The sequence below is a fragment of the Pelobates fuscus genome, chromosome 5 (genome assembly GCF_036172605.1).
Source record: "Pelobates fuscus isolate aPelFus1 chromosome 5, aPelFus1.pri, whole genome shotgun sequence".
NCBI lineage: Eukaryota > Metazoa > Chordata > Amphibia > Anura > Pelobatidae > Pelobates > Pelobates fuscus.
This window is the reverse complement of record NC_086321.1, coordinates 271,864,889-271,874,607: the sequence shown is the minus strand read 5'-3', so window position 1 is coordinate 271,874,607 and position 9,719 is coordinate 271,864,889. Positions and strand designations below refer to the sequence as shown.

The window sequence follows — 9,719 nt, the reverse complement described above, 5'->3', positions numbered from 1 at the left end:
AACTAGTCTTCCATGGATGTGATTGTTTAAAGACCTGTACAGGAGAAAAGCAAGAAAACTATTTAAAAATAACTCAAACCAATAGTTATTCATAAGAAAAGAGACTGGTTATACTATCTCTTCATACCGTTAGGCTCTAACCTATTCAATAACTTGATCCAAGTTAGCTGCTCTTGTTTCGATACTTTAAGTCTGGTGCCTACTCGTATTAGCTTGGAAACATGGTCGGTGATTTGGAATTTTAACCAAAATATCTTATGTCAAGCTTTAGCAAAGTGTATAGGGACAGAAGGATCTATTATCCAATGGTTGACTGATGTTTCGAAAATAAATGCATAAATACTCTTTATGCATTTATTACCATATATTTTACAACAGTTTGTAAATCCATATCTGTAGAAATATAGCTGAAGAGACAACAGCCACTGTAATGCTGAATTTCTAAAAATGATTAGTGTTGGACATAACGGAATATGTTTATGCCGATTAGTAACTTCTGAGTACAGCTTTTCTGGCTTCTTCACAAAGAGGGTCTAGCTGTCCATAACCTCCAAAATCTAAATCTTTTATGTTACACTGAAAAATGGTTTCTCTATTTACTACAAGCTCTACAATGTCACGATTCAGTCCTTCTTCCAAGACAACTTGGTGTCCATCTGCAGCCGGAGTATCCGGTGATCCACCACGCCCGAGCTGCTGGCGTACGGACCGAACCTCACTGTGACCAGGGCCTCCTCCTGCATGCTGACTGCACGCTGTTTACACGCTGCTTGGCATATTTTTTGATGTTTTGTATTGTTTTGCCAACATATACACTGGTATTTACGTATATAAAAGACAAACTATAGTCATATGCATCCTGTATCTCAGTTTTCCCATCCTAGGATGGTGAAATGTATAGTTTCTTATACAGATTATATGATTATATAGCCATAATATAGACAAAATGTAATTCTACATAAATTTAGATTTAGACTTTAATGTATTTACCCTTTTTCTAAGCTATAAATGGTAGTTTGTGAAATTCCTCTATGAGAATAAGCCCTTTTAGGGACGGGCCAGCATCTTCTAACCACTTGTTTATGTGAGAGCCAAATTAGATGGAAAAATGATTAACATTTTCTCATCAGATTTACCTTAAGTTATTGTAAACCCTTTCCTATCAATGGATCTGTGACAAGAGCAATCTCGCCACATTGCATTGGAGAAGCCTGGCTGCCTGCCTGCTGCCTTTGGACTATGGCCCTGGGAGATTGGGCCCTTTAAAAACAGTATTCGGCCATACCAGAGTGTATGTCACTCATTCTGGCCCTTTAAATACAGTGGGGTCATTTGGTGCTTGCCCTGTGTGAGCTGTGGTAACCCAGATAGCTATGCCATGGAGCCTATTCGTGTGATTAAAGACTTTGGCTCTATGGCGATTAAACTGTATTCGGTTGGTCTGAGTGCCATTCACCAAAAATGTAGAAATTAACTATAAGACTTTAAAAGATAAGATAAAAATAATAGATGACAGAATTGCCACAACCAAGTCATCAAAATTTAAAAGGGATCAAACAGACTATAAAGAAGGTAATATTAGAAACTGGTCAAAAAACAAGTTGTTCAATGAACCTCCTAACAGATATTCTTCTAATAGACAGAGATATCCCAATACTAGGTATCCTCACCATACATGGAAGAACTCAAAACCATCTCAAAAAGCAGTTCCAGAGACTCGCAATCGCAAAATTCCTACACTTTTCCACCTCCTTCACCTTTTTTAGGAAAAGGGCCAAAACCAACCAAACCCAATTTAATCCCTACCAGAAACAGATTCCAACACTTCAGTTCCCCTCAAAAAAAGAGATCACATATAGAAATGGAAGAATCAGACCACCTAGTATCCCCAACACCCACTCACAGATTCAACCGAAATTAATGGAGGGTATCTTTAATATCTCCGGGGTAGATTTAACCATCCAAGAATTATCACTTTTGGAAAAAGGCCTGAAGTTCGCCCCTACGGCAGGCGCAAAACCCTTTGAATTGTTTATTGACAATCAGAAGTTTCTTAAGAAACTAACTGTAAAACGTTTTTTTGAAAAGAGGAAAAACATGGCATCTTGTGATACCACCATCCCCACTTCAAATAGGGTGACAGATCCGACGGATATGCCCCCTATTTCAACAGACACCACATTTGTTCATTCCAACCTTAAAAACAAGTCTAACTTCTACCCTACATTTGAGAGAGGGAAGTTTTTGGAAGTTTTCAACGAATTGGTTCAAACAGACTTGGACAAAATCCAAAAGAAAGAAGAAGCGAGACACAAATTTAAATATAATTTAACAAATAAAGAAAGACAAGCTCTAAATAAATTAAAAAAAGATTCTCAATTGGTAATTAAAGAAGCCGACAAGGGAGGGAGCACAGTTGTTATGAGTAGACAGTACTACATGGAAGAAGCCCTTCGCATTTTGGAAGATAATACAACATATAAAATTTTAGATCCTACCAAGCCCTTTCTGGATGACCTCCGGTCTTTACTCCAAAAAGGACTTGACAATAACATCATTTCTACAGAAGAATTTAAATATATTTTCAACCCTACATGTAAGATAGCAATCTTTTATTTTCTCCCAAAAATCCACAAAAGTTTGTCCTCCCCCCCTGGCCGCCCCATTATCAGTGGGATAAATTCGTTATCATGTAACCTCTCAGAGTATGTGGACTTCTTTTTAAAACCTTTTGTACCATTATCCCCTTCCTTTATTAAGGATACAAAACACCTCTTACAAACTTTAGAATTTTTTGTCTGGAAACCGTCTTATATTTTGGCTACAGTTGATGTAACTGCTTTATACTCCAACATTCCTCATCTTAAGGGTTTAGAGGTAATTAATGACATACTTGTCCAACAAAATACCTTCTGTCCCATTCAAATTGAATTCCTTTTGGCATGTATTAATTTCGTACTAACTAAGAATTTCTTCTGGTTCGATTCTAGGTTCTTTTTACAGCTATGTGGTGTCGCCATGGAGACGAGGTTCGCCCCCAGTTTTGCCATCTGTATGTTTCCCATTGGGAGTCCTTATGCATACGGTTGGGCCCACAGCTGGGGGGGAACCTTGTCCTATGGCGACGCTACATAGACGATGTACTTATTATTTGGGAGGGTGATGTAAATAGTTTGGAGTTGTTCATTAAGAACATCAATTCCAATCAATACAATCTAAAATTCACCTCAAATATACATAAAGAGACCATCGATTTTCTGGATCTCACTTTGTATGTAGAAGCAGGATCATTAAATACAAAAACCTTTTTCAAAAAAAACGACTGTAACACAGCCATTAAAAAAACTAGTCTACATCATCCCACGTGGCTAAACAATGTCCCCAAGGGACAACTAACTAGGATACGAAGGAACTGCTCCAATATACAAACTTTTGAAGAACAGTCAAAAATAATAAAACACAGGTATTCGGAAAAAGGGTATAACACACAACACATAGAAAAGGAAATCATACATATAAAAGGAAAGGATCGTTCAGAATTTTTGGCTGATAACAAATCAAAAATTAAAAAAGATAACACCCATATAGAGTATGCATTCATCACTAAATACAACATACATGCTAATAAAATAGAAAAAATCTTGAAAAAACATTGGGCAATTTTAAAAAAAGATGAGGTCCTGGGCAAGGTCATACCTGATCGACCAACAGTTATTTACAAAAAAGCTGATAATTTGAAAAACCAATTAGCTCCAAGTCTCCTACCTATACACAGGGCCACCACCAGAAATTTTGGGGCCCCTAACTGAGCTCAGGGTCTGGGCCCCTGGGGGCCCACCTCCAAAACCGCCCACAGAGACCGCCTCCAAATCCTGCCCACAGGAATACACACACATACACAAACACATTCACTGATACAAAAGGACACAGATACACACACACACACACTGATACATACTAACAGACACACATACTGATACGCATATAGGCATACATACTGATACACAAATACTGAGACATACACACATATACAGACACACAGGCGTACATAGTGACAGACACATACTAACATAGATACAGACACACATGCATAAGGACATACAGACACAGACACATTCATAATGACATACAGACAGACATTCATACTGACATACACACATTCATACTGACATGCAGACATACATACACTGACATTCATACACACATAATGACATGCATACAGATAGACATACATGCATACATACAGACATACATTCATACTGGCATACATACATTCATACAGACACTGACATCCATACATACACACATTCATAATGACATACATTCATACTGGCATACATGCATTCATACAGACACACATTCATAATGACATGCAGACATACATACACTGACATGCATACACATAGACATACATGCATACAGACAGACATACACACATTCATAATGACATGCATACATACATACACTGACATTCATACACATAATGACATGCATACAGATAGACATACATTCACACACAGACACACAGACAGACATACACACAGACAGACATACACAGACAGACACAAACAGACAGACATAGACACAAACAGACAGACATAGACACAAACAGACAGACATAGACACAAACAGACAGACATACATACACACAGACATACAGACATACACACACACAGACATACACACACACAGACAGACAGACAGACATACACACAGACATACACACAAACAGACATACATACACACAGACATACACACAGACAGACATACATACACACATACATACACACAGACAGACATACATACACACACACATACATACACACACACATACATACACACATACACACATACAGACATACATACACACAAACAGACAGACATACACACAGACATACATTCACACACACACACACAGAGCTCATTTTCCAGCCACCCTCCTGTTTCTTACCTTGTCTTTGCAGGAGGGTGGCTGGCTGGGGCTGATGGGACTGTCAGTCGTCTGGCTCTCCCTCTTCATTGTCGGGCGGGAGCGGGGCTCTCCCTCTTCATTGTCGGGCAGGCGCTCCCTCCTCCCGCGCGGAGTGAGCTGGGAGGAAGTGACCACTTCCTCCCAGCAGCACTTGCGCTGCGGCGGCAATTTATTTTTTAAAGGGGCCCGGTCGCGCTATACCACGGCCACAGCGCTGACCGGGCCCTTGAAGATATGGGGCCCATCGGGTGGCCCTAAGGCCACCCGATGGGCCCCATCAGCGTGCGGGCGCCGCAGTTCCGCCGCTACATGTGGGGCCCGGGCGGCCGGGCCCCCCAGGGCCGCCGGGCCCGTGACAACCGTTATGGTTGTCACCCCCTGATGGCGGCCCTGCCTATACATAATCCCAAGCCTAGTAAAAACTTCCTGCTTTCCCAAAAGACGGCGGGATTTCACAAATGTGGTGCCTGTTCTACATGTACGTACCAAAAGAAGAAAACCACGACCTTTATAGGTACTTATACAAATAGGACATATTCCATTAAAAAGTTCATTCACTGCACATCCACATATGTAATATATTTATTGCAATGTGGGTGTGGAGCACAATATATAGGCAGAACCACCAGACCAGTACATGTCAGACTCCGAGAACACTTCAATAACATCAGAACTAATAAAATAGAACATAGTGTCCCAAGGCATTGCAACACCTGCACATCCTTCAATTGGTCCAATATGATTGCCATTGGCATAGACTCTATTGAGAAACACTGGAGAGGAGGTAATAAAATGCAGGAGTTAGCCAAAAAAGAGGCGCAATGGATATATAATTTAAAAACATTGAAGAACGGGTTAAATCAAGATATTGACCTCATGGGATTATTATAATATTCCCAGTTAGGCATTCCCTTCTTCCTCTCTTTTTCTTTAAGTTAAATTTTTGAATTTGGAATAACACATTAAATATGTATCTAACTGCCATTTCCTCTTCTTTATAGAATATCTAAGGAGGGTACGCCTCTAATATTGCTATTTTTATATGTGTGCAAGTTGGAAATCCCATCGTATTAACATATATCTGAGTATACATGTCTGGGGTTTATCCTGATTTCATTTGTCTCTTTTGGAATGTACATATATGCGGATCTACATGATACCTAACTTCATTATTCCATACTTGGTATTTTTTTTATATATTATATTTTTATATATATATATATATATATATATATATATTTTTTAGAAATTTTGTAAATAATTTTTCTCGGAATATATATAATAATAATAATTTTTTGGTTTTTTTTTTCCCTTTATACACATATTTTTTCTTTATTTATTTTTATTTTTATTTTTATTTTCATTTCTATTTCTATTTTTATTTTTATTTATTTTTCTTCCCCTCCTTCTCTTTTTTTATATATATATATATATATATTTTTTAATAAAATTTTTTTCATTATATATATATATTTTTTATATATATTTTTTATTTATATTCTTTTTGAGAGTACCCAGTGGTTAATATCCCAATAGATGCCAATGGTCTCTTTTAGATCCGCATAGATACCTTTTTATTAAGTCTGGATTCTTATCATTGTACTTTATTTTATATATTTTTTATTGTATATGTTCTGTTTCATTTTGGATTGGTTATATATTTCTCATGGGGGTTCCGGCTGTCAGTGAGCGTTTTTTACGCCCACTGCCACCCGGGTTTTGGAGCTCGTTTCATTACATGCGTTCCACGGTTGGAACGCAAGAATCATTATGATGATATGCGTTCCACTGCTGAAACGCGGAAGTACGCACACGCCAGTAAGGACGTACGACGTCAATCTAAGATTGCCCAATGAGAAAGCGGATAACGAAAACCCGGAAGTGCCCGATCCCGCTGTTTTTTCGGAAGACCAAATAGAAGTCACCTGGAGCCATGGATATAAAACAAGAACTTTTCGGAACAGCACTCACATCCCTGAAGAAGTCTTCTAAGACGAAACGCGTTGGATTGAGTATATTACATATATTTTTATTGTATTTGTTTTTATTTATATTTGTTTCTGTATTTACACGGTACTTCAGCTGATACACCATCTGCATATCTATCCATTCACCATCTTGGTCCACTTGCTAGTGGAGACATGCTCGCTGATTGTTACCTTGATGTAAGTACAATCAGTGAAATAAACTTTTGATATTTTTGTACAGTACTACTCTATGTATATTCCTTTTGTATCCCTTTGAGGATCTAATATCTGGAGGATTTTTACCGTACAAGCCAGACACTGAATTGCTACACATACCCTGTAAGGGAGACAAGCGCAAAACAACTATACTTTTTGTAAGTTTTCTACCTCCTGGATATCTAACTCTTTGTCCTTTCATACTTCACCATATTGTTCCATTTTGTTCTAGATCTGTTGCAAGATCCCGCCCTATTTTAAGGTTGTATCTTCTATTTGATGTGCTATCCCTCTTTTTAGTGGATATTGCTTGTTTAGCCATATTTGCTATTTTTGTTTTGGTATTATTGTTTTGAGTGAGTGAGGTACACTCTTGGTGATAGCACATTCTTTATTCTTAACTTGGATTAAGGTTATAGTACACACCGTTTGCAATAGCCATAATATAGACAAAATGTAATTCTACATAAATTTAGATTTAGACTTTAATGTATTTACCCTTTTTCTAAGCTATAAATGGTAGTTTGTGAAATTCCTCTATGAGAATAAGCCCTTTTAGGGACGGGCCAGCATCTTCTAACCACTTGCTTATGTGAGAGCCAAATTAGATGGAAAAATGATTAACATTTTCTCATCAGATTTACCTTAAGTTATTGTAAACCCTTTCCTATCAATGGATCTGTGACAAGAGCAATCTCGCCACATTGCATTGGAGAAGCCTGGCTGCCTGCCTGCTGCCTTTGGACTATGGCCCTGGGAGATTGGGCCCTTTAAAAACAGTATTCGGCCATACCAGAGTGTATGTCACTCATTCTGGCCCTTTAAATACAGTGGGGTCATTTGGTGCTTGCCCTGTGTGAGCTGTGGTAACCCAGATAGCTATGCCATGGAGCCTATTCGTGTGATTAAAGACTTTGGCTCTATGGCGATTAAACTGTATTCGGTTGGTCTGAGTGCCATTCACCTAATAATGTTCACTCAGACCTGACCTATCTGGGGATATGTGAAATGTCTGTGTGTTGTGTGTAAAATGTGACTTTATGTATTTTAAAGTGTTTTATGTTGTTTTGCAACCATGTGGTTAATGGAGTCTGCCTCTAGTCCTGGATAATTGGATTACTTCTCCAATTATCTCCAGGGCAGAAGGGATGAAACCAGGATGCATTGTGGGGATGTTTTTTTGCCATGCTGCCAGGGGTTTTAAAAGATACTTTACTAACTTTTGAACCCCTGGTCTGATTCATTTTTAATATGTTGTTCCCCTGAATGGATTGATTGTGGATATGGATTTTTATGTGAATGTGATGTATGGTTTTAGAGTTATGAAAGTTGGGTAAAAAGTATGTTTTAACTGTATGTATAATGGGATTATGTGTCACACTAAGGGGAGGGGATGTGTGGGTTGCACCCGTGATACTATTGGTTATTTTATGCCTCCCCCTGGGTGTGGCCTGTATGTGTTCACTTGTAATAAAAACCAGGCTGGGTGTGCCAGCACCTCAGACCACTGCTTGACCCTCAACACGGAGCCTCGTCTCGTTCTTGGGCGGATTCACTGTATGCTGATAGGGACTGACTGCCAGGAGTGTAAGCCGCTTGGGAGCTTTTCCTGTTCGTCTGCTAGCAGCTATTCGTGAGGTTCCAGTTTGGAGTGCTATTTTGTATCCAGTTCAGGAGTGTGGTGTTCTGCAGTAGCTGTGCCTCTCTCTCAGAAAGGGGCATATCGCCTAAACGGATTTTAACCCCTTGTCTACTGAAACGGTCCGTTACAATTGGTGGCAAGCGGCGGGATCGTTCCTACAGCCAGAAGGACAGCTACAGGAAACACCATTTCTTTGGATTTACAAGTGGGGGCAATGCATGTCCCAGTACAGCGACTCTAAAAGCAACAGAATGGAACCAGCAGTGTTATACGAGGAGGAGGACCTGGATCGCCGGGATGCATTAAGGAAAAGCATCTGGTACCAGGCCCTGGATGTACAATACCAGCGGGGTGAGAGTCTCCCCAGTGAAGAGCAGCGGTTGCAGAAGCAAGTGGCCCTGCGGATGCCCTTCCTGGGAGAGCAGCCCCTGGAGGAATGGGTGAAGGAATTGGAGCTCCGAGTATGGCAGGAGATTTGGCTGGAAGATGCCTACCAGGCACTCTGGTGGTATATGGCACAGTATATACCCTGGACAGCCGAGCATGACAAGCCAGAGGGAGAGGAGTTTGATGGTCCTGGCTTGTTATGGGAGTCCTTTGCAGAGACGGACTTCGGGAGCCCTGCGCAGACCAGACTTCAGGATATTTTCTACACAAGGGAGGCTAGGCATGACTGGGATGACCCACATGAGGTAGGGCAAGACCTGCTTCAACTAGCATCCATGGAGTGGGAACTGGAGCAGGACTACCGAGAACTCTTCCACTCCATTGGGAAGGCTCAGCAGGACAGTAAAGTGACAGACCCAGATCCAGACCCATTCCGCTGGGAAGGTATTGTGGAGATTTACTGGGAAGAACCCCAGGTGGCCGGTAGAGATGGGACCGAGGTCTCTCCACCGGTCCTGCAGGGAATTGGGAGCCC

General features: G+C 40.1%; 1 pseudogene; it reads right to left on the bottom strand.

Annotated features, from left to right (window-relative positions):
• Positions 1–463: 463 nt before the first annotated feature.
• On the bottom strand, positions 464–769 carry LOC134612816 (UPF0728 protein C10orf53 homolog; annotated as a pseudogene).
• Between the last annotated feature and the right edge of the window lie 8,950 nt (positions 770–9,719).